Genomic DNA, 26,268 nt, shown 5'->3' with positions numbered 1-26,268 from the left:
TTCCCCCAGTTTTAGAGTCTCTGACTCCCCCTGCTTCTGAGGAAGAGGTGGATAGACCAACTGGACCCCTCTCTAGGCCTAAGAGAACTGGTAATTCTCAGTGCTGGTGGAAAACCAGAAAAGAGAAGTCCAAGGCCAAAAACCTTCAGACTGTTGGGCCTTCTACTGAAGACTGCAACTCAAATCCTAGTATTGGGAGGGAAACTCCTAAAGTAGGTAAGGTTAGATCTAAGAGGAATGGGAAGCAGGTACATTGCCTAACCCCAACCTCTCCACCCAAGAGGCCTGAGACCCAACCTACTCCCAACAGAGAGGTGGTGAGGAACCCTGGAGGCCCCTCTAGATCTAAGGGAATCTTTTATAAGGACCCCTTGAAAAAGCCTATCACAGGTTCAGGAGTTGTACCAACTTCCAAGGGACTGGTCAACCAGATCCCCTATAGATTTAAAAAGAAAGATGTTCCTCAAAGGGTTTGTAGGTCATATAGCTTACAAAGGAAAACCTTTGATTTCACCATTGAGCACAGGTCAGGGTGTCACCACCAAAATGCTGATGGTCTCTCTAGGATGTTTGTAACCGACTAGAGGTATGAGATTCATCCAGGAGTGGATTCAATCCTCCTGTCCCTTAGTCTGTGAGGGGGTGAGTGTTAGGGAGAAATCTCTTATAAGGCTAATTTCCCAAACCTAGTGAGTCCCCCAGCAGCTTTGCTGGATTTTTGGGGTTTGTTTTTTTCTCCTGCTAAGAGTGAGACTCTTTCCTTCCCGCTGTTAGGCATGATTTGAGGTATGTCTTTGACTTGGTATGTGCTTATGGGCTATGGGGTATTTTACTCCATAGGGTATCATCTGTTTTGGTATATGTTTTACACAGCACCCTCAGTGCAGTAACACAGGGGTGTCATAGTGACCCCCAAACATAGACTCCATACCCTGGGACTGACTACTGTCTCCCAGGGCATGTAAAGTCACCATTGGCTTTATTAGTCCAAAATTGTGAACAGAACCAGTACAAACCATCATATTGTGGAAGTACTGGAAGAGGTTAATTAGATTGCCCCCAGTTGGGTCTTTTCACCAAAACTCTTTTGCAAAATGGCATATGTGTCTGTCTCTGTAACTCCAACCAAGGTTGGGCCCTTTGTTCCACTTTTTGGCGGGCTTCTCCACAGAAGCCCTCCAACTGGTGCCACTCTGTCTGGGATTCACAGGATGTGTGGGTGGGGGGATTGGCATCCTGGACTGCGTTGCCTTAGCAACCCAAGTCGCACTCTGTTCTGATTGGCCCAGTGGTGAGCTACCCGGCTCACCACTTAGCATGTATGAGTGACAGCTAGGCTGTTGAATGGGGGTTTTTCTGCATAAAAGCAGGGCTTTTGGGACTGGAACTTCAGAAGTCACCACTGGACCTGAGAAATCCGAAGAGGGGAGAAGCTGAGCCATCTGCAATGACGACACCACCGGTAGAGCTCTGCTGCAACGACCTCACCACTTCCCCGATGACAAGAGAAGATCTTCTGCTGTAAAAGTCTTCTCCCCCTGAGCTGGTGGGATCAACCAGTTCGACATTCACCTTCCAGGACATCCCTTGGTCGAATTGCCAGTGCCAAGCAACCGGCGGCCGGATAGCCAAGCTTCAGTCCACGGGAACTGCGAATAAAAGGAACACACCTTTTAACCGAACGAACTCTGTGGCTGGTTTCATCCCTGGGCAGTGCAACAACTCCAGGTTTCCTCCTAGATCTTCTCCTTCCCTGGTCAAAACCACTAACTGCACCCGCTGCCAGGAACAACTGCCACCGCTGGAGCTTCCTCACTTTTAAAGGTGCTGTGTTCCACCTGGCCTCCCTTTCCACGGATTGCTAAAGGTGGCCCTTAAATCCTTGGCTTTCCAACTGGGTGGCCCCCAGACCTTCGAACTTTATCTTTATTTTTCGCATCAAACCAACCTCTTTTGAACATTTTTGCAAAGACTTGAGTGCATTTTTAAACTGTGTGATCTTGGGCACATTTCGCCTTGCTCCATTTAAAGTGGCCCTGGCTTCTGAACTTTGGCTCTACAGTAGACTCTGTCTTCACTAGCTTGCTCTGTTCTTAAAAAAGTGTTGGGAACTGTTTTATTTTCATGACCTGTCTTTTTCTCTCCCTCTAACTTAATTATTGGAGTGCCATCTAAGTTAAGCCCTCGCATTGGTTTTTACCAATAGTGGTGTTTTGACCTAGACTTGTCTAAATAATTATTAAGGGAGGTATGTATACTTTTTCTGATTGTGTTTGAACTTGCTTTGATCTATAGTGCTTAGTGTATTTCCTAAAGTGTGTTTTAAATAAATAATTATATACTTTTGATACCAAGCTCTGGTCAGTGTTTGTTTGCTCCACTGTCTTTTGGTCCTATTGTGTATCCTCTGTATACTGCCCTACTCATCTTCAGAGAAGTCTGACTGCTCAGCCACAGCTACCAGGTAAATCTGGGTGGTACAGACTGCTACCAATTGGGTTTACTGCTTACTCCTGTAGTCTTAATCTTTTTGCAGTGTTCCCCAAGGGAACTGCACAGGATTCTGCCTAACACTTAATAAAACACAATGCACACACTACAACTAAATCTAACCTACTTAACTTCATCTAATAATATAAGTGTGATAAAAATAATTAAATATAATAAAAAGTAGTTTGCTGCACATGGGTTTTTCTGTGTGTGGCAAAACTACAACTACTCTAAATAGTGTCACACTAATAACAACACGTGACTTCTATGTCACCACCAGGGGTCTAATGCTTTGCTAAACGAGTTTTCCTATCTTATACTTGCGCACACCTTTAGCTGCTCGATTTGCATGTTTACAAGATTTATATGAATAAAATCTTTGTTGTTTCCCATTATAACAGCGCTGCAGTGGTATAGCAAGCAAACAAGCTTTACAATACTTGTAAAGAATTTGACTGATGTGCTCAGAGTAAATGCATGCATGGTAAAACGATACATTTTCTCAGTTACAGTTACAGTGAAAGCCCAAACACACTGACATCTACTAAGGGATGGGTGGCCGAAGAAACTTTTGGGGGGAAAAAGGATTCAAAACAATTGACCAGTGGCACGTTCTTCGGCAAATAAAAGGGCAATTGAGAAGTGGCTGAGATCAAATTTCATAAGGAGCTATTTAAATATAATCTGTAATGGCATAAGAAGCAGGGCCAGGTAAGAAACTGAAGAAAACTCCATGAGGTCATACAAAGTAAAGATTGAAAAAGTTCCTAGGCCCTGCTGTCCTGGGATATTGGAACGACAAGTGAGAGGTTGGCACTCCACCATCTCGTTAGCCACTTTCATCTTAAATATATTTGCATGCTTACATCTGTTTACATGCTCACTAGTGGCTAATAAAAAGATTCCTTGCCATTTTAGGTAGGATAAGATTATTTCAAACATGCTATATGTCCCATGTGTGTAGGGTGAAATTTGTCATGTAAAACCCTCTTTAGCCCAAAGGCCTGATCGTTTGTCACCAGTGAATTTAACAGTCTACCCTACCTCATGGGCTCCTTTATTTAGGCGGATCTGCTGAAATCACAGATTGTTGTGGTTAGCATTCAAGTTCCCGTGAGATTCATGGAAGGCCCTGCGCGTGTTTTGCCGGGATGTGCGCCAAATCTGCGCTTACCTTACACGTCACTGCGACTTTCCAAACACGTGCGTGACCGGAACGGGGAAAGCGCACAACTTCTCGCACACACACCTAAAAAGGGGGCGGAACACGGGGAATGGGGAACGGGGAATGGGGAACAACGCGTGAAAATGTAGGCGTAATGTGCGAAGTACCGATGGGAAACACACGCAACGCTCGCACGCTAGTGAACAACAGGTATTCATGGAATCGAATAGGGAAAACCCGCACACGTCAAAACACATGCACACGCACAAATACGTCCGCCACACGAAAGCAGGCGGAAGAGCCCCCGGGCAGCATAAAAGTGCGTGCAAACAACAAACAAGCATATTCAGCTACGATGAATGTCCCATTCCTCGCAGCAGTGATCGTGGGACATTGCAGGATGAGGAGAATAGCCAGCACCCACATTTTTTTGCCCAGGACCAGCCTTTTTGGGATGCCTGATGACCAGTTCTATAGCAGGTATAGGTTTCCACCTCATATCATCCTAAAGCTGGTCACTGAGTGGGAGGATGAACTCACATCACCAACCCTGTGCTCCCAAGCATTGAGCCCCTTGGAGAAGGTGCTCAATGTACTGCATTTTTTGGCCACTGGGTCATTTCAGCAGACAACTGCCATACTGGGGGGCGTCTCACAGCCCACGCAGTCACGTTGCCTACATCAGGTGTTGGCAATCATCACTGCGTGCCCCTTAGTCTGCAGGCACATAATATACATGCCCAGAACACCCGCCGAAAGGCAGGATGTGGTCCAGGACTTCTACAGGGTGGCACACTTCACCAAAGTGCTCGGTGCCATAGATTGCACCCATGTGGCCCTACGTCCACCTAGGGCCACTGAAAACATCTAGCGCAACCGCAAGCACTGGCATTCCATCAACGTGCAGGTTTTATGCGATGCCCAGGGAATCATCACCTCTGTCTATGCAAACTATCCAGGGTACACCCATGACAGTTTCATATACAGAATGTCTGCCCTGAGCCGGGCCCTCGAAGCTGGGAAGCATGGCGACACATGGCTCAGAGGTGAGTACAAAAGCCTGTGCACATGCATGCATGTCACACACAGACAAATACACAAGCCCAACTAATGACAACCATTATCACCTTACCAGGGGACAGTGCCTACCCTCTGAGCACCTACATGATGATGCCAATACGGAACCCCACCACACCACCCCAGGTAAGATGCAACACAGCCCATATTGCAACCAGGGCCATAGTGGAGCGCACATTCGGAGTGCTCAAGTCATGCTTCCGCTCCCTTGACCGCTCTGGCGGACAGCTACTATATGCACCCCCAGTAGTGTGCTGGATGATTGTGGCAGCGTGTGTTGCAACACCGCAGGGCGTACCGTGGACATGGTGGTGCCCCCACATCCCCAACCACACACACAGCCATTGCGCATGGGAGGGGAAAGGGCATGTGGCGAGGCAGCCCGTACCCAGCTTGTGGCCACATTTTTCACCTAAACGCCAACCCCTGCGGAGTGCACACAGGCCTGGCACATACCAGGTGACAATCGATGATGCGAAATGGACAGTTAACTTTCACAACCTTACCACCCTGAGAATGTGTCCACGGAAGTGCCACATTGTGTGCATCCCTAGCTACTTAAACACAACCAATCCCATGTGACCAAAAGGAACACATGCAAGGTGCATATCCCCCCCTGCAAAACAGGCCATGAAAGTACTGGTATACCACCCGAACCCTCCCAACCCCCATGACCCCCGTCTTCTACACCATGCCATGGTATGCAACAGCAAAACATCAAACCATATGCACAACAGATGACACAATAGTTATGAAGTGCCACATGAGAAATGTAAATAGGCTCCAGACAATTACACCTGACATGGAATCTGAAGAAATGACTGACCAAAACCTGACACCCTGAAAACGGTGGCACAAATGCATGCCACCAGTGGTGCAAGCAACAAAGGTCAGAATACATGTTGCCATTCACATTGGAAAATAGCAAATTTGCATAACAAACACTGTGTGCTGTGTGTGTGTCCCCTGCAACACACAGCTCACCGGACAGCACAGTGAGTGCGCATTGCATTGGGGAAACCCCTTGAGCATCATGAAAAATAAGTACAATCAACCAAATAGTACCCTGTCATGCATGTACACGATCAATAAATCGGAAGTTAGCATGGATTGTCGGGACGCAGCATGCCTGAGAAGGCAATCTGGGTGCACAAGTGTGCATGGTGTCGCCGTAGTTGGTGTGGGGGGGGGGCGTTGCCTAAGTGTTTGTGTCAGTAGGGACATGCAACAAATACATGCATGTGAAATGAAGTGAGCTCCAGTGTCCTGTACACAGCACATGTGAACATTGCACTCAAGGACCCCCCTGTGTGTTAAACCACACCATTCCCCTGACACCTCAAAATCAAACCCAACATAGGATCAGCCATTGACCAGCAGAACATATCATGTACAGAGTACCCCACATCGACAATGGCAGACAGTGAGCAATCACTGATTCATTGAAAATCCTTATAGGGCCTACACACAAAGTGCACCAAAGCGACGCAAGGAGGAAGGGAACAAGGGAGAATAACAGTACATTCCTACAAGTCCTTCAAACAGTCCAGAATGTGAAAATGAACTATCAAATCAAAGTACATAGTACAAGTGCTTGTAACAATAAGGGTGAGTCTCGGGAGGGAATGTGGGAAAACAAAACTAGCATCATCATTGCTATGCCTGACGGCAATAGTTGCAGTGCAGGAGTCACATAAGGAGGGGGGGGGGGGTGAGGGAAGAGGTGTTAAGATGTGAGGAGAGTAACAAAACAAGTGACAAACTATGGAAGGTCGATGAAGAATCAAGATAGTGCTGGGGAGGGGGAGAAGAACAACAGAAGGGAAAGGGGGAACAGACGACCTGTAATCAGTGGTGGTGGGACTGATGATAAAAGTAAGTGCCAAAATAAAACTCAAAAAGGTGATGGTGGGGGGTGGATGGACAGAGGCAGAGGGGGAAGTGTCTGCAAAGAACAAGCGGCTACGTATTACCATGCCTGACGGCAATTGAGGTAGTGCCGGAAAAAGACAGACATAAGACAAGGCGGAGGGGAAGGGTGGTGGAGAGGGAGGACAGAAGGGAGGAGGTGGCCAAGGTATAAAGGCAAGAAGGGGGAAAGGGGGAAAAAGCACACACAGGGGGCAGAGGGAAAGAAGATTGTGCAGAAGGGGAGGGGTTGTGACAGTGAAGGGGGGAGACAGAGGGAGACTGGCGGGGGGCAGGTGGAGACTGGTGGGGGGCAAGGGAGACAGGGGGAGACTGGCAGGGCGCAGATGGAGACGGGCGGGGGGCAGGGCAGACAGGGGGACAAACAAGCGACCCAGAAGGGTGGTGGACAGGTGTAGACAGGGCCTCCATTGTGGGCCTTTGGTAGTGGTGGCAGGCTCCAGCCTCCTGGTTGGCCGGATTGTCACAGGTGCCAAGTGCAACCAATGGTCGGGGAGAGCCGGTCCAGGCCACAAACATGACAGTCAAGTCAAAAGCAATATGGCCATATTTCCAATGGCACAACAAAACATCAGGCAGGGCTGCAAGATCGCCAAAGCAGGGGAAGCAAGGAAATGGGAGTAGTTGAAAGGTGTGGTGACAAGGATAACTCAGCGTGCAGCGTTCATGTGGCATATCAAATTCACTGTAGACCAAGTGTCCCAATGCAACAATTCACTTTCCAACCAATCCTCCTACTACTCTTATCACTCCCTCTATGTCTCCTGCCTCTCCTCTGCTAAACGCTCCTACTACTCTAACCTTCTTCATTCCCAAGCCTCCCACCCCGCCACATTTTCCAAACTCTCTCTCGTCTTCTCTCTCCCCCTACCCCTGATCCCTCTACCTCCTCCACCCTATCTCCCTCTGACTTCGCTAACTACTTCTCCTCCAAGATTCTTGCCCTTTGGTTGGCAAAAAATCATTTCCTCCTCACTCTCCCCCTTCCCTTCTCCCTCCTCACCCTCTACTTGCATGTCTGTTTTCTCCCCAGTCTCCCCTACTGATGTATCTCTCCTCATCTCCAAAGCCCACGCCACGTCTGCTCCATCCGATCCTGTCCCCTCCCTTCTGATCCCTAAGATCTACCCTCTTCTTATTCCCTACCTTACCTCCTTCTTCAACACCTGCCTTTCTTTGGCCACTTTCCCCTCTGCTTTCAAGCATGCCACCATCATTCCGATTCTGAAGAAACCTTCTGCTGATCCCCTACTCACCTCTAACTTCCGTCCTATCTCACTTCTACCATTTCTCTCTAAACTTCTTGAGCGCCTTGCCTACTCGCAGCTCTCTACCTTTGTCACTAATCTCTCTCTCCTTCCCCCTTCTCAATCTGGTTTTCATTCCAAACACTCTCCTGAAACACCCGTCACTTATATCCTTAACTCCCTCCTCTCTGCCCGACACTCAAAGCAATCCTCTGTCCTTATTCTTCTTGATCTCTCTGCTGCCTTCAACACTGTTGATCATCCCCTTCTTCTCAACACTCTCTCCTCCTTTGGTTTCAAAGGATCTGTACTCAACTGGCTATCCTCTTACCACTCCTCCCGCTCTTTTACTGTCTCCTGGGGTGGCCACTCCTCTCCCACCCACCCTCTCGTTTATGGAGTTACCCAAGGTTCGGTGCTTGGTACTTTCCTATTCTCACTCAACACCTCCCTCCTTGCCCCTCTTTTGGCATCTCTCATCATTTCTATGCCGACGACACACAGCTTTTTCTTTCCTTCTCTTCCTTCTCTCCAAATCTCCACCTTAAACTTTGCTCATGTCTTACTGCCATTAAAACCTGGATGTCTTCTCGCTTTCTTTCCCTTAACTCTGACAAATCTGAAGCAGTTTTCTTCCCTTCCAACTCCCTTCCACCTCCTTCCCCTCCTCCTTTCATTCATTTTCCTCCCTCTAATCTCACTTTCTCCCCTCACGCTCGCAATTTAGGCTTTCACTTTGACTCTTCTCTCACCTTTTCCCACCACATCTCACTCACCTCTCGTGCCTGTCGCTACCACCTCTGTAATATTCGCAAAGTTCGACACTCCCTTACTTTCCATGCTACTAAACTTTTAATCTCCTCCCTTATCTTTTCTCGCCTCTTCTACTGCTCCTCCTTACTTTTTGGTCTACCTTCTTCTCGTCTTGCCCCCCTCAAATCTATCTATCACTCTGCCATCTGTACCCTCTGTCTCCTCTCCCCCCGAGACTCCAACTCCGCTTCCTTATCCTCCATTGGCTGGCTCCCCTTTCACTCTCAACTTAAATTTCATTTTCTCTGCCTAGTCTTTAAATCTCTCCACAATCGTGCTCCCCCTTATCTCTCTTCCCTTCTATCTTTCTACAACCCCTCTCACTCCCTCTGTTCCACTGACCACTTCCTCCTCACTGTTCCTCCCTCCCCTTGTGCCTCCTCCCATTTCCGCTCCTTCCAACTCCAGGCCCCCCTCCACTGGAACTCCTTACCTCTCTCAATCTGCTCTATTCCTACCTTTTCCTCTTTCCGCACGTCCCTTAAATCCCTCCTTCTCCATTCCCCGCCATGATACCCCCCCTCTACCCGCTCCTACTCCCCCTCCCTTCCCCTCTTCCCCCCGTTAAGCCTCTCCCTTCTTTCTCCCCCACCCCATCCTCGCCCTCACCCCTTCCTGCCTCCTCCTCCTGCTACCTCCCTCTCCCTCCTAGCTCAGCTCTACTTCTCTCCCCCTTCCCTCTGTCAAATTGCTCTACATACTGTTTTGTTGACTGAATCTCAATTGTAATTTGCTTCTTTGTTACTGTTATTGTTATATTAAATGTATCCTGTTGTTGTTGTTAATGTGCAGCGCTTTGGTATAAAGCGATATATAAGCCTAATAAATACAAATACAAATATTGTCAGCACACGGACCCCTCCCACCGTCAGTGTGTGTTGCACAGCCAAAGGGTGCATGGTACCGCCTACAGCAGAAAGTGCATGAACATAGACAGTCAATTAATAAAAAAATCATAAGCAACATGATGAAATGCACAGTCAACAATATACTCACCAAAATGAAGTGCAGACATGCATTGGAGAAGCCATCCGGAATACCCACTAGGGGTGTACACACAAGTAGGACTGCAGGCTGGCCACAGATATGACGGAAGCCCAATGTCCCTGTGTGAGATGCTGTCACACCGAACCATCCTTTGCGAGCCCATGGAAAGAGGAAGCAGGAGTAGCATATGTGTCAGGACCCCAAGCAAAACACATACATGAGACAAGCCTGAATGGGCCCTGCTGTAACACACAGTGGATGCCTTCAAATGCCACAAAGCACCACACTGTCGCATCACATGAATGCACAATAGACACAAAAAAGAAATTACTTGCAGGAAAACAAAAAGGCCACATATAACCCGGGGTGTGGGGGGGCACCCAGGAGGGGGGAGGTACAGGGTACACCTCAACACCCACATTTGTAGATGTTGAGATTAAAAAAAACTCACTGGGCTAAGCGCCTGCACGGCCCGACCTATGTGGGAGATAGGCTGTCATCATCACCCTCCGGATGGAAATCAGAAGGTAGATGCGGCACAGTTGCTGACCACGCCTATCCGAGCCTTGCCCCTCAGTGGCAGCAAGCATGCAGGTCTGGTAAACCAGGTCCTGCATGGCAATGACACGTAGGTCTGCATGCATTACCTCACGTGTCACACATGCTTCCTCCTGCAAGGACACACGTGTAAAATGGAGTTCAGCCTGCATGGCCTCACATGACATACAGAGTACCTTCCGGCTTGCATGGAGTTCAGCAGAGATGGTTCTTTCAAGCAGCTCCATCCTGTCTTCTGCCTGCCTACTGTCATCCATCATGAGAGCACCCAGAGTAGATCAGAGTGTTTGGTGTTCGACCCTCAAGCCCTCACTGTGTGCCTCTGCCTAAGCAGAAATAGCTTGACGCAGAGCCACCATTTCAGCCCGGCGCGCCCTGTCAGAGGCCACCATGCCCAACATGAGTGAGCGGCACGTGGACTGTGTAGCCTGCTGCTGGAGCTGCACTTGTCTTTCAGGGGGGAGGATGGAATGGGCCACACTTTCCATACCTAGAGCCATCATCTCAACTGCTTCCCCCTGTTGCTGTGCTATGACAATAACAGCATGCTCCCACTCAGTTGACCCCGGTTGTGCACGGCCACAGCATTGACGGACACGACACCTGCTGGGCCCAAGGAGCCGTGGTCCTTGCTGGGTTGGTGCTGCCCGCGGCTGCAGGACTGTGTTGTGTACTGGGTACACGTGTTGCGCATGCGCGAGGCTCGTGGAGCTCGCGCATGCGCGGTTATAAAATAAAGGCGGTGCCCCGGCAGTTGCAGCCGGAGACCGGAGCCATCGCACGTCTCCGGCGTGTGTCCTTGGTACGCTTGTGTGCGAGTGCATGAGCGTATGTTGGTTGACTCGCGGATCACCCGCGAGTACCTAAAACTGGCGACGAGGCGGGATCTGAACCACGACCTCGTTCCAACAACATCACAGGAATGAAGCGCGAAGCAGTCGCGGACCGCTCGAAATAGCCGGCGGCCATTTTGAGCGCTCGAGTGAAATCATCACACACAGTGGTTGCGGCCCGTTCTGGGTGCTCGTGCGCCATCTGTGAGTCACCAGCAACCAAGACAGACAATTTTTGGACACTTCACAGCCCAGCTGGAGCAGGGCTGTGATAAAAGAAGAGACAAAGGAGAACAGAGAAGATCTTTGTCGCAGCCGGGAGTCGGATCACCCATTTTCTGCCAAGACTTTACCGTGAGTACCCAGGGAGATGGGTGATGAACCAGGAGAAGAGGGTGCCGCCGCCCCAGTAACACGCAGAGTACGCACCACCCTAGCGCCCATGCCCGAGTTTGACACCACAGGCCCACCATCTAAACTCGGCCCCAAATGGCTTACGTGGGTTAAAAGACTGGAAATGATGTTCAGGGCCTCAGGGGAAACAGAGGATGAGGCAAGGATTGCCATCATGATGTACTCGGCAGGCACGGAGGTCCAGAAGATATACGACTCCCTTGACATTCCAGTAGCAACATATGACGCAGTTAAGCAAGCGTTAAGGGATCACTTCCTACCACTAGCGAATGTCGATTTTGACAGATTTGTTATGGGGGCTGAAAGACAACGCAGCGAAGAATCGCTAGACCAGTTCTGTGCCCGTCTGAGACGCCTGGCGAGCTCCTGCAGGTGGGCCGATGAGGAGGAAATGGTCAGAAACCAACTACTGCAGGGATGCTGCTCTGGCAAACTCAGGAGGCAAGTCCTCAGAGAACCGGGACTTACCCTCCGGCAGATCCTAGACATGGGAAGGGCGCATGAACTGGCGGAGACCAGAGGATCAAAGATGGACGCAGCCAGCATTCCCAAAGGGGAGGAAGAGGCACTCGCTGTCAGGCGTTTCACGCCGGGAAAGGCCAGATGGACACCGAGGGCGGAGGAAAGGACCACGAGATCGAGCTCTTCTCAATCTTGCTCGGACTGTGGGTACGATCTCCCTCACAGGGGTGAGTGCCCAGCTAAGTCGAGGACATGTGGCAGATGTGGGGCCCCCGGACACTATGCCAGGATGTGTAGGGCCACTGTGCCCGTGGCAGCCAACAGGGGACCAGAGAGGTTCACGAGGTATGGTGCCCGCAATGCGAAGGGCATATCTTCTCTGGAACAAGAGGTACAGGACATGAACATCGCCGAAGAAGAAGAAGAGGAAGAAGAAGGTGAAATTTTCTGTATCTCCAGCATAGCAAGTGGCCCCGGAACTCGACGAAAACCCACATGCACCGTGAATATTGGAGAAGTCCCCACCCCGGTCCTCATCGATACGGGGGCATCGGTGTGTGTGCTCGCGGATAGACACTATAAGGCCCTTGCGGGCCCGCCGACACTCTCACCATCAAAAGCCCAAATATATGCGTTTGGCGAGGATGACCCCCTACCTATCCAAGGAGTATTCATAGCCCCGGTATCACACGGCGGGAGCAGCATCAAGGCGAGATTTTTCGTCACGAGCGTGAGCCCGCATTCGTTGCTGAGCTGTGCAGCCTCGGAAGCGCTTAACCTGGTGCACTTCACATTTGCTGTATACCTGTCGGATCTGAAGGGAAACTGAAGGCTGATCCTGTGCGGCTCCACATTGACAAGTCGGTCAGACCAACGGCACTAAAACATCGCCGTATTCCTTTTCACCTGAGGGCCCAGGTGGAAAAGGAACTTCAACTCCTAATAGAACGAGACGTTATCGAGAAGGTCGAAGGGCCGACGCCCTGGGTTTCCCCGATTGTTGTCGCCCCAAAGCCCAAGCAACCGGAGGCTGTACGCATTTGTGTTGACATGAGACTGCCCAATTTGGCTATAAAAAGGGAGCGTCACATCACACCAACTCTGGACGACATCGTTGGCGAGCTCCAAGGAGCTAGAGTCTTCTCTAAGTTGGACTTAAGAGCCGGGTACCACCAGCTGGAGCTCCACCCGGAGTCCAGGTATATAACGACCTTCACAACCCATGAAGGTCTGTACCAATATAAGAGGCTCAGTTTCGGTATTTCCTCCGCGGCTGAGGTCTTTCAAAACTCTATCAGAGGGGCTTTGTCAGGGTTGAAAGGGGTCATAAACATGTCGGATGACATTCTTGTATTCGCCAGGTCGGAAGCGGAACACATCAAGCGCCTGGAGGACACCTTTCGCAGACTACACGACCTTGGGCTAACGCTGCACCAGGAGAAGTGCGAGTTCATGAGGGACAGTTTGGAGTTCTTTGGATTCGTTTTTGCACGCATTGGGCATATCCCCTGATCCGAAGAAAGTGAAGGACATCAGGGAGGCTTCGTCACCCACGTCCCCAGCGGAAGTTCGCAGCTTTTTAGGCATGGTGACATATTGCGGACGGTTCATTCGTGACTTGGCCTCCATCTCTGAACCGTTGCGAGCCCTCACCAGGAAGGACGTGGCATGGGCATGGACTGGAAAAGAGCAGAGGGCGTTCACGGCCATCAAAGAAGCCCTGTCCGAACTTGACACCATGGCGTACTTTAACCCAACCCGGGAATCTGAGATAGTGGTAGATGCCAGTCCCGTGGGGCTGGGGGCCGTTCTCTTGCAGGCAGATCAACAGGGAGCGATGAGGCCCATCGCGTATGCCAGTAAGGCACTAACCAGCACCGAGAGGAAGTATTCCCAAATTGAACGGGAAGCCCTCGCAATATTATGGGGCTGCAAGCATTTCCGTTTATACATCCTGGGGAAGCCAGTCGTTGTTGTGACGGACCACAAGCCACTGCTGCCCATCCTGGCTGGTGCGTCATCCAAGCCACCACCGAGGATAGAAAGATGGATGTTATCCCTCATGGAATATGGGGTGAGGCTGGTATACCGCCCAGGGACCCAAAACCCCGCTGACTACCTGTCCCGTCACCCCTGTTCAGGGCAGTCAAGGGAGACCACGGAAATTGAGAGTTGTGCGGACTCCATTCATTTGGTGGTCGAATCGACACTGCCCATGGCACTGTCAAGGGAAGTGATTGCCAACGAGTCCAACTCTGACGAGGCATTTCTGAGGGTGAAGGAAGCAGTAACCTCAGGTGCATGGAAGGACCTTCTCTTGAACAATGCCAGGAGAACCGGGGAGGTGCAGAAGGACCTGCAGGCCCTGTGGAGTGCACGTCATGATTTGTCCGTAACGACCGACGGACTGCTGTTGAGAGGACACAGGATTGTGATCCCCAGATCCCTCACGGCGAAGGTCCTTCACTTGGCTCACAATGGGCACCAGGGAATGACCAGGATGAAGGCACGTCTTCGACTCAAGGTCTGGTTCCCGGACTTAGAGAAAAGAGTTGAAGAGTTTGTGAGGGCGTGCATCCCATGTCAGGCCACCAGCCCAGCAGACAGAGGGCCGCAAGTACAATCCATGGCAAGAAGTGAACTACCCTGGGGGACGGTCCATGCCGACTTCGGCTCCACCGGTCGAGGACTGTACTTCCTGGTTGTGACCGACCAGTGGTCCCGGTATCCTGAAGTAGAACTGGTCGAATCCACGGCCAGCGATCACACCATCACAGCGTTGGACAAGATCTTTGACAACCCCGCACCGATCCACGGGAGTTGCCCCGGCGGAAGCACTCTTTAGAAGAATACCGCGAGGGCTCATACCCGAGACCGAAGGGCGGGAACCAGGCGTGATAAACAACGAGCAGGTGCATTTGGAGAGAGTGGCCAGGAATGAGAGAGAAACGATACGGAGACGGCTACCCGAGAAACAAATAGCAGTGGGGGACACTGTCTTAGTACGAAACCGAAGATTGGAGGGCAAATTATCGACAACCTATGAGACTCAACCGCTAGGAGTAACCCATGTGAAGGGCACCATGGTCACTGCAGCTAATGCCAGAGGCACGATCACACGGAATGTGTCTTTCTTCAAGCGCATCCAGACAGCAGAAGATGATGAGACTGCGGACCATGCTCCGGCACCAGAGAGTGTGTCAGGGCCGGCAGAGGGCCCTCCAATAGCCGACACGCAGGCGGCGGAGGTCCCCGAGGAGACGGCGCCACGATACCCGAGCAGGGCAGGCCGAAGGCTACCACAGAGGTTCAGAGACTTCATTATGGACCCAGCTCCCTAGAAGGGGTTGCGTGGACATGTCCTGTTCCTGATGACAAGCAAGTTTTGTGTTAATATGTTATTCATGTTCAACTGTTCTGTTTCTGGGAAAAGGGGAGGAGTGTTGTGTACTGGGTACACGTGTTGCGCATGCGCGAGGCTCGTGGAGCTCGCGCATGCGCGGTTATAAAATAAAGGCGGTGCCCCGGCAGTTGCAGCCGGAGACCGGAGCCATCGCACGTCTCCGGCGTGTGTCCTTGGTACGCTTGTGTGCGAGTGCATGAGCGTATGTTGGTTGACTCGCGGATCACCCGCGAGTACCTAAAAGACTGTATCCCTCCGTCGACCTGATGCCCCAGGAACATGCCAAACTGGTGTTGAGTGTGACCGTGCACCGTAACCACCACAGGCAGACATTCCAACCCCGCCTGGCCCCCTACTGCAGGTGTCGCGGACAGAAGATCAACCAACACAGGATCACTTACCGGCGATGACACGTCATGATGCATATCCGGCTCAACATAGTGGTCAGAGGATACACCAGAGCCTGACTCAGAGTCCGCTCTGGACATGATGGCCTGGAGCAGCAGTGGGTTCTCGTGGGCTGCCACCCCACGGCCACCACTGGTGACTGGATGGTCATGTGAACTGACCACTGTGTCTGGGATGACATCCTCATCCTCTGCCTTCAGTGATTCATCACCTGCAACATAAACAAAAGAAACAAGAACATGCATGTCAGTAGCACATACCACACACATACAGATCACAACATTGACAGCCAACACATGAAGCAGACATATCACATGCAACTCAAAGCCTAACATGCATCCGGTGGCATTGCAATGCAAGGGCATCCCGAAAGCAGAACAGGATGTGTGCAAAATGTGAAGCCAACACATGTTTTGCATGTTGCCCATCACCTGCATCACACACAACCTCTAGCAGGCACACATCCAAGGCAGAAATGAGAGATGGCAACAAAGAGATGGCACGTAGCATAAGCATGTGGGAACACACAAATAGCCACAACTGGTAATCACACCAAACACACCATGACACATGTAACATGCATGTTCACATGCAGCACTCAACAACCATTGACTATGCAGAGTACATGTGTCACAGGAGGCACCTATGCCTCTGCCTTTCAATACAGTGAAAGGAGGGACATGGGTACATACATGCAGTATCCACAATATTGGAACCTAGTTGGTGGATCTGGAACTCAAATCTTCCCTATCATCATATCACAATTTGATTTGAGTCAATTCTATTCAGGTATTGCTTTTTCTTATGGGAGTTCACTCCACACTGTTGGATTCCTGTTTTTACTTTGTCCTTCAAAGTTTTGCACATAATATGTTGTTTCCCAAATAAAACATTACATTTTTATTTCGTTTCTTTGGAATGCAACCTTTATTAAAAAATTAGAAGTGTTTATCTGGTGTCTCTCAGCTGCAGAACGGATTATATAAGTCGAGAGATAGAACTCATGAAACTGTTTCATAAGTCATATTTGTTAAAAAAAAACATTTGGAGTGTATGGACCAGGAATAGTCAAAGACGACTCCTATTTCTTTTGATTCGGGGATGTATTTCTTGATATGAACTCCGAACCTAAAGTTTTTATTAGATTTTCACGATCCCTATTCATGTTGGGATCAGAAGTGCGGCTTGATTTGGGGATATCTCTGATCCGTAATTTTTCAATCAAGTCACATGGAAGCCGACCGGTTTCAGTGGTATTGCAGTTATTGGGACCACTTTCTTCAGGGCTAGGGACCAACACCCATTAATGTGTGGTCTGATTTCTTCTGCTGGTAGTGGTGAGTCTCTGATTTCAAAAAAGGAAATTGCCCTATGTTTAGAAGAGCAAGGAGGGAGAGAGAAAAACAGGGGAGAGTGCCATTAGAGACATATCTCGTGAGTGGCCTCATAGATATCAAAGGTCGTATTGCATACATCTTACCCATTACAGGTGAGGCAACTCCCAAATGTCAGGGTCCTGGATTCGAGTAGGTAAGTTATTTACAGATTCCCGAATCCGAGATGATAACACATTCCTTGTTCACCTACAGAAGAAATATGTTCTTTTAGATTTAGGTGAAATAAAATGGAACTTGAAGGATAACTATATTTGCATCAATGAACATTTAAAACAAAAGATCATTAAAAAACTAGCTTTTTTCAATTTACAGGTCGACTCCTGAGGAGTTTGACCTGTGGAGCTCACGGGCCCAGTTGGGTATCCCCACGTCACGTCACCAAAAAGCAACCCATTTGGTCACTCTATGTTAATTGTAGCCCATGCGGTACTAGGGATTGTAAAAACTGTAGTTCCCCAAGCCAACCTTCTACATAGAAAAAAAGTAAAAAAGTACGTCTAAAGCGATGGAGGTAGGGGTTTACATTCAGCCCATGGTCTAATTTAACAAATAGAGACAGCCCAGGGCACGGTTTACATCTGCGGATACTGGGATCTTACTGCGTATAACACGTGTCTTTTTTAAGAAAAAAAAGTGTTTAGTTAGGATAGAAAGCGGAAAAGGGAGCCGTGCAAGAACAGCGTTTGCGTATCAGGTGTTGCTTACCTCCCGGTGGATGAGGAGTACCCCTAGAGATTCTGACCAAGTCCGATGTCGATACACGGAACGGCGTCTAGGCTGTAGTGTATTCGACGTGTTGTCCGTCACGTGATAAACTACGTGTGGACCATTATAAACACTAAGGAAGGACTAAAAAAGGACTAAAAACCGGCCCGCATGGATGGCGGCCATCTTAGGATGGAGTGTTGATGAAAAGAAACGGATCTATCTGTTAATAGTCAAAGCGGACCGTTTTGCCATAAAACAAATCTTTTGCATAAATAGCCAAATTATTTAAGACAATATACAGGCTTAGCTCTTAGAGAACCAGACATGGTGGTAAGGGCTGGATCATCAGAAAAATAGAGAAACTTATCTAAAGATAACATATTTAGAGAAAACATTATTTCGAAAAGACCTAATATACCGTCCTGATATTTTTGGATTTGTTCAATGTGAACTCGAAAATTACAACTCGAGAAGTTAAGAAAGACTTACAGATGCTATTACCAAATATCCTGATGGTAGTAGGATCTCATTATGTGTAGGTCTGGATGGTATTTCATATGACCACAATTAATCAGAAGGAGATTTTACACCAATACAGTGAGTGTGATGGTTAGGGGTGTGGTTTGTCTCCAGTACAGCAGAATATTAGGGGGGGACTGCAAACTCTATTATAGGTTGTAAAACAAAGGTAGAGTATACTATAGATAACCAGCAGTACAGTTTGTTACACAGATTACATTTAGAAGACATGTGAATGAGGGTTAGAGAGTAGCAAGTGATTGCCAACACATCGATTCATTTAGGCCTTCCACATCAGTTCTTAATCTATATATCCACAATTGTTCACGTCTGAAAAGCAGGTTATGAATGTTCCCTCCTCTTGTTGGTATCTTCACTTTCTCAAGGATTGTCCATTGCATGTCTTTGGGGCTGTGCTTTTTTTCTCAATAGTATTCCACCATAGGGGCTGTGATCTTTTTTGTTCGTATGCAAGAGCGATGCACCGCCAGCCTCGTTCTGATCGGTCCGGTGGTCATCCCTACATATCTAAGTGCACATGGACAGGTAATCAGGTAAATAACATTTTTAGTATTACAGTTAGTCATTTCTTTTTGTATCCATGGGTGTTGCCATCCGATGTCTATGGTTTTGGTTCTCGTAGTCCCAGTGCAGGCACTGCATGACCCACATGGGGTATGTCCTGTCGGTTTTTCATGGTTCCAGAGTGTCTCATGAGGCAAACTTTTTTCTATGTAGGTTTTGAAGAGGGAATCCCTCAAATTCTTGTCTCTTTTCATGGCAAAGCATGGAGTAGCCAAATTCGATTCTTCCACATTCAAGATTGGCCAGAGACTTAAAACTTCTTGTTTGAGTTTGTTGGTGAGCGATGAGAACGTGAAAACCGCTGTAATTTTATCCTCAGGGCTTTTTTGTTTAGCGTGCTGATCTAGCGTGATATCACGTGGAATGTTATGTGCCCTCTTTCTTGCCTGCTGGACAATGTTTCTGGAATATCCTCTCTTTTTTAGTTTATTGGCCAAATTATCCGATTGTCTTCAAAATCAATGATGTTCGAACAGTTCCTTCTGTATCTTAAAAATTGGCCGAAGGGCAGATTGTTCTTCAGGCTTGCTGGGTGGAAACTCGAGAATGATAACAAACAATTCCTATTGGTGGGTTTATTGAATACCGAGGTAGTTATGATGTTGTTTTTGATTTCAAGTTGAAGATCTAGAAAGTGTACCTCGAATTTGCTGTGCGTCTCAGTGAACGTCAAGTGTCTGTTTCGTTCATTGAGCCAGATCATAAATCTTGTTAGTTCTGGTTCAGTGCCTTTGAAAATCATAAGAACATCGTCGATGTAACGTGACCAGAGTTCTATGTGGGCTTTCCAAGGGTTTGTGTCAGGGTAGATGGTGTCCTCCTCAAAAGCTGCTACATATAGATTGGCGAGGCTTGGTGCAAAAGTTCCACCTAGGGCTGTGCCCGATATTTGTTCAAAATATGTATGTTCATGCAGAAAATAGTTCTTGGTGAGCGCTATTTCTGCCATCTGCATAATCAGAGTAACCGGGGTATCTAGAGGGGGATCCAGATTTCTGAGGATATTCTCGACTACTTGTAACGTGGCCATTAGCGGGATCCGTGTGTATAATGACTCAATGTCTAGAGCGACAAGTAAATGAGTTTCAGGGTCAAAGTTCCGGTTTTTGAGGAGCAGTAGTGCCGCAGTGGTATCCTTAAGGGAGGAGGGCATTTTGTTCACTTTAGGTCTCAAAAAGAAGTCTACGAATTCAGAGAGTGGTTCCAAGACAGATCCTATGCCTGAAACTATAGGTCTTCCCGGAATAGGTATTTTTTCCATGTGAATTTTAGGTAAGGCATAAAATGCTGGTCTCCTCTGTGTTTTTGGAGATAAGAATTCAAATACTTTTAGGCTAATGTGGCCTTCGGCAATGGCTTCCTCCAGAATTGGTGGGATCAATCTCTGGATTTCCTCAGTAGCGTCTTTTCCCAGCTGTCTATAGCTCGTTCGGTCTTCTAGTAGAGTTAGGACCATTTTGTTGTAGTCTGCCACATCCTGTATTACATTTGCTCCACCTTTATCTGCCGGTTTTATTACGATCTGGTCATTATCTGCCATTTGGCTATCTATGCAAAAGATTTGTTTTATGGCAAAACGGTCCGCTTTGACTATTAACAGATAGATCCGTTTCTTTTCATCAACACTCCATCCTAAGATGGCCGCCATCCATGCGGGCTGTTTGTTAGTCCTTTTTAAGTTCTTACTTAGGGCCTCATTACAACTCAGGCGTTAAGGGTTAACGCCGTCGTTAACCCTTAACGCCTGATTCTGATTTTAATGGCTACTTTTAGCAGCCGTTAAAATCCATGGCGCTAAACCGCCTTGGTGCTAATTACGCCACCGTAATTTACGGTGGCGTAATTAGCGCCTTCCCCACTCCCATTATGCCCTATGGGGTAAAAATGGGAATGGGGAAGGGTAAAATGGGAAATGGGGATTTACCGCCCCACTCACCTTGGAATGGGGCGGTAAATCCGCCATCCACCATGGTGTAAACGTAGTTTACACCATGGTGGTAAGGGTACGACCCAGGCGGTAACTTACCGCCTGGGTCGTAATGAGGCCCTTAGTGTTTATCATGGTCCACACGTAGTTTATCACGTGACGGACAACACGTTGAATACACTACAGCCTAGACGCCGTTCCGTGTATCGACATCGGACTTGGTCAGAATCGCTAGGGGTACTCCGCATCCACCGAGAGGTAAGCAACACCTTATACGCAAACACTGTTCTTGCACGGCTCCCTTCTGCCCTTTCTAGCCTAACTTAACACACGTTTTTCTTAAAAAAGACACGTGTTATACGCAGTAAGATCCCAGTATCCACAGATGTAAACCGTGCCCTGGGCTGTCTCCGTTTGTTAAATTAGACCATGGGCTGAATGCAAACCCCTACCTCCATCGCCCTAGACGTACTTTTTTACTTTTTTTCTATGCTTCAAGTTCCATTTTATTTCACCTAAATCTAAAAGAACATATTTCTTCTGTAGGTGAACAAGGAATGTGTGATCATCTCGGATTCGGGAATCTGTAAATAACTTACCTACTTGAATCCAGGACCCTGACATTTGGGAGTTGCCTCACCTGTAATGGGTAAGATGTATTCAATACGACCTTTGATGTCTATGAGGCCACTCACGGGATATGTCTCTAATGGCACTCTCCCCTGTTTTTCTCTCTCCCTCCTTGCTCTTCCAAACATAGGGCCATCTCCTATTCTGAAATCAGAGACTCACCACTACCAGCAGAAGAAATCAGACCACACATTAATGGGTGTTGGTCTCTAGCCCCAATAACTCCAATACCACTGAAACCGGTCGGCTTCCATGTGACTTGATTGAAAAATTACGGATCAGAGATATCCCCAAATGGATCGTGAAAATCTCATAAAAACTTTAGGTTTGCAGTTCATATCAAGAAATACACCCCGGATCAAAAGTAATAGGAGTTGTCTTTGACTATTCCTGGTCCATACACTCCAAATGATGTTTTTTTAACAAATATGACTTATGAAACAGTTTCATGATTTCTATCTCTCGACTTATATAATCCCTTCTGCAGCTGAGAGACACCAGATCAACACTTCTAATTTTTTAATAAAGGTTGCATTCCAAAGAAACAAAATAAAAATGTAATGTTTTATTTGGGAAACAACATACTATGTGCAAAACTTTGAAGGACAAAGTAAAAACAGGAGTACATACATGGCAGGTCCCTATCACACAGAAGTATTGTGTTGGCATGTTGAAGGGCTGAACTTGGCACAGGAGTGGGTGTGTGCGGTGCAGTGCATGTGTACCCCCTCAACTTCCAACATCAACACGTATGTAGTGATGTCAATCTCCAAATGTGATAGCAGTGTAAGGGCAATTGCAGCCATCATGTGCAAATGGCATGCACTATGTACCATGGATACTGTGAAACACCCACCCTAGGGGCAATAGCAGGGAGGCACTGCATGGCAATGAAAGGTTCACCACAGAACTGTGCATTGGCAGACAGTGTTGGCATGCGTCTATTGCATGTCATCAGTCAAATGTCACTACAGCCGATGAGAAGTGGACATGATGCAGGACAGATGAGGAACCATCAATAGTACACCCATGCATGCAGAAGACACAACACCACTTGAAAAGAGGCAGTGGGCCTGTAACAGGGGGAGCCATGTGCACAACACAGATGTGGACACCCTAAAGTCATGCGTGATGACACACAGACCCACAGTGAGCACGAAATGGCTGTCCAAATAACATGACACTTGGATCATCCTGGAGACATACTACAATGAGCAGGCGGTCAGGGACACCTACATGGAATGCAAATAGAACATGAATGTGCACACATGTGCTTGGGGAGCCACTGCCATCAGCACAGTCAGAGTGAGACACACTGCACCAAGGACAAAGGATGTATATGACATGATATGACATCTCATCAAGATTGCCCTCGTACACAATTGGCTCAGAGTGCAATCAAGCAAAGGGAGGGGAACAAGGGATAAAAGGAACTGAAAACAATGATCATACTGGGCACAGTGACATTGAGAACACGCAAGTGCATGGAGAAGGGATAAAGGGCTGAAGACCCTGGAAGGGAGAGAAGTGGAACGTACCAAACAGAGGAGACCAAAGAATGAAAGTGAAGTCCAATGATAGAATAGGCATTCAAAAGGTGTTAGTGCAGCCAGCAAGTGGCAAGTGCAAGATCATTTGGATATGGAAAATCTGATGAGTGCAGAAGAAGAGTGGGGGACTGTATGGGTACACGTACAGGACCCATTTCAATGGGAGGCCTGGAGGCAGTGCAGCAGGGAGGCAGGGTGAGCAGGTACCTAGGCCTGAAGGACAGAGGGTGTCCAGGTGCACGGTTTATAGTCAAAAAGTCGAAAACATAATGTCGAATAGCAAAAATGTCGAAAAAAAAATGTTGAATGTAAAAAAGTCGAAAAAACATACATATAATAGGAAAAGTCATAATTTCGAAAAAAAAATGTCGAAAAAAAATTGAAAACCCAAAACACTCTTTTTTTTTTTTTACCCAGATAGTAACATTTATTATGGGGGGGGTCCCCCCCCAACGCCCCCATCCCAAACCCCTACCCCAACCCCCCCCCTCCTCCCCATCCCCCCCACCCCCCATAGATATACCTTTAATTATTTTAAAAAAATCTTTAATATAATATTAAATAATTAATTAATTATTTAAAAAACCATCCCAAACCCCTATCCCCAACGCCCCCCATCCTCCCCATCACCCCCACCCCCCATGGAAATACCTTTAATTATTTTTAAAAAAAAGTTTAATAAAATATTTATTATTAACACATAAAATCGAAAAAAGTCGAAAAAAAGTCGACATTTTTGTTTTTCAACATTTTTGTTTTTCGACTAAATATTTTCGACATTTTTACTTTCGAATATATTGTATTCGAAATTATGACTGGATACCCAGGTGCACAGTACCAAGAGAGGAAACTGTTCAGCTGGGGAGAAGAGGGGCTAATGCAGGAGCAAATAGGAAGGTCATGAGGTGCTTCTGTAAGCAGAGATGTTTCTCCTCAGGTTTCAACGTGGCAGGTAGGCTGTTACAAAGGGAGGTCCCAGCCGTAGACACAGATCTGCGCCCAGCTTCTTTCTTTGATAAACGACTGACCCGGAGGGAGTGTGAGGTAGAGGAGCAAAGGACTCGAGAGGGGAGGTATTGGCAGAGGGATAGTTGAAGCAATTTTGGACCCAGGCCCCAGAAATCCTTGTGCACAATGCAGAGGGTCTGAAGTTTCATCCTTGCATCCACTGGTAGCCAATGAAGGGATTTCAGAGCTGGAAAGATAGGATCCCAGGGCTTGAGGCCAAGGACAAGTCTTGCAGTCCTGCACTGGATTAGTGCTAGAGGGCGGAGTGTGGAGGCAGGTAGAATTTTGAATGAGCCTGTCACAGTAGTCCAACCTTGAGACAACCAGAGCTTGAGAGACTGAGCTTGTAGGTGATCGAGAAGAAAGGCACAGTACCCCTGAGGAGGTTAAGCAAGAAGTTAATATATCTCAAGAAACGTCAGAAATGTGAGTGGAAAAGGAATGTGTGGAGTCAAAGGTGACCCTGAGGCTGTTGGCCTTGCAGGTGGGGGTAGGAGGAGGGCCAAGGTGGGCCGGTCAGAGAGTGAGGGGAAAGGATGGCGAAGGTGTACCGATGAGGAGGATGTCAGTCTTGCTGGCATTTAGACAGAGATTGTTGGCAGTACACCAATTTCAAATGTCAATGAGGCAATCAGAAATGAGAGAGGGTGAAGAGGTGGCCAAGGGCAGCATGGAAATGAGTTGAGTGTCATCAGCATAGCACTGGAAGTTGTAGCAGAAAATGAAAATGCAGTAGGTGAGATCTGCCAGGTGCTGTTTGGAAAGCCAGGCCGAGAGGTCAGACCCCTGGTGAACACCACAGGTAGAGAGGGAGATTGATGAAAGGAAGGACCCAAGTTGTAGCTGGGAGGGTCACACATGCCAAACACACATGTCATTGAGTAACACGCATCAATACTCACCGGACGATGCATCATAATCCATCCTCTCTCCCACTCCACTGATTTGTTCTTCCGGGATGAACTCTGCAGTGATCTCCTCATGCTGAGTGAGTTCATCCTCATCTGGTGGTGGCCCACCACCAGTCATCAGAGACATGGAATAATTGGAGGCACACTTTTTTTTTGCACTGCGTCAGAGGTCGTTCCAACGCTTGTAGCAGTTCTGAGGCATGCGCACCTGGAATCCCATAGATGTCACACCATCCGCAACATGCTGCCAGTGGACCCAACACTGGTGATGTGTTGTATGGCACTGTGGGCCCACAAGCATATTGTGTTGGTGTGCCGACACGTAGTCCACAAGGAAGTCCAGTTCCTGCTTGCGGAAAGGCTTCTTCCTCGATGTGCCGGAGGCCGGAGACGTGTCTGGGGTCTCATCCTCTTGCGCAGGAGCACGCTTCCTCCTTTTGTGCGGTGGTATTGACCCTGAGTGGGCAATGTGGCCCTGATCAGTGGGGGCACTGGCGCTGGTGGACTAGACCAAGGGAGTGGGTGTTGGAATGAGGACGCAAGGTCTGGCTTGGGTCTGACTCATGCCGGGGTGGTGTTGGCTGCATCTGCCCATGCAGTTACCACCACCCAGCTGCTTGGGGCAGCAGATGTCATAACTGCCCAAGATACGTGTGCAACGGTCACAGCTACACTGGACACACGTGACCCACACCTCCTGAAAAGATGGAAATCATACTGGGAGTCATCATCACGCAACGCAACATGCGCTGCCCGAACCGAGCCCGGGTGGTAGTCCCCACAGCTGCACCTGCAGCTACCACCACCTGTGGGCCCGTGACAGCAGATGAAAGTTGCTGTTGGGTCACATGGGCCACAGGTTGTGATGCAACAGCGTCATCACCAGGAGCCACAGGGGGTGGTGGCATGTCTGCACCAGCACGTGGCTGGGCATCCTGCCCCAGTGGGGCAACCCTGCCTCTTCCCCCTCTGTAGCCACCCTGGCCACCCTGGACTCCCTGTCCCCCCTGGTCTCCATGCCCACGTGCCCGACCACACCCAGCCCGGGGAGGATGCCGCCCTCAGCCTTTGGTGGCCTCCCAACCATGACACTGGTGGTAAATAGCCGATGGGAGGTGCACTCAACAATTGTCCTGGGCAATTGGGTTGAAGGGGGCAGGGTACCGGATGGAATAGGTACCCATGTGCTCCTGCAAGGCTGTCTGTGACCCCTGGGGAAAAGTGACGGGTCATGCAATGCTCAGCCC

The sequence above is a fragment of the Ambystoma mexicanum genome, chromosome 5p (genome assembly GCF_040938575.1).
Source record: "Ambystoma mexicanum isolate Mex_15411 chromosome 5p, UKY_AmexF1_1, whole genome shotgun sequence".
Classification (NCBI taxonomy): domain Eukaryota; kingdom Metazoa; phylum Chordata; class Amphibia; order Caudata; family Ambystomatidae; genus Ambystoma; species Ambystoma mexicanum.
This window is presented reverse-complemented; position numbering follows the sequence as displayed.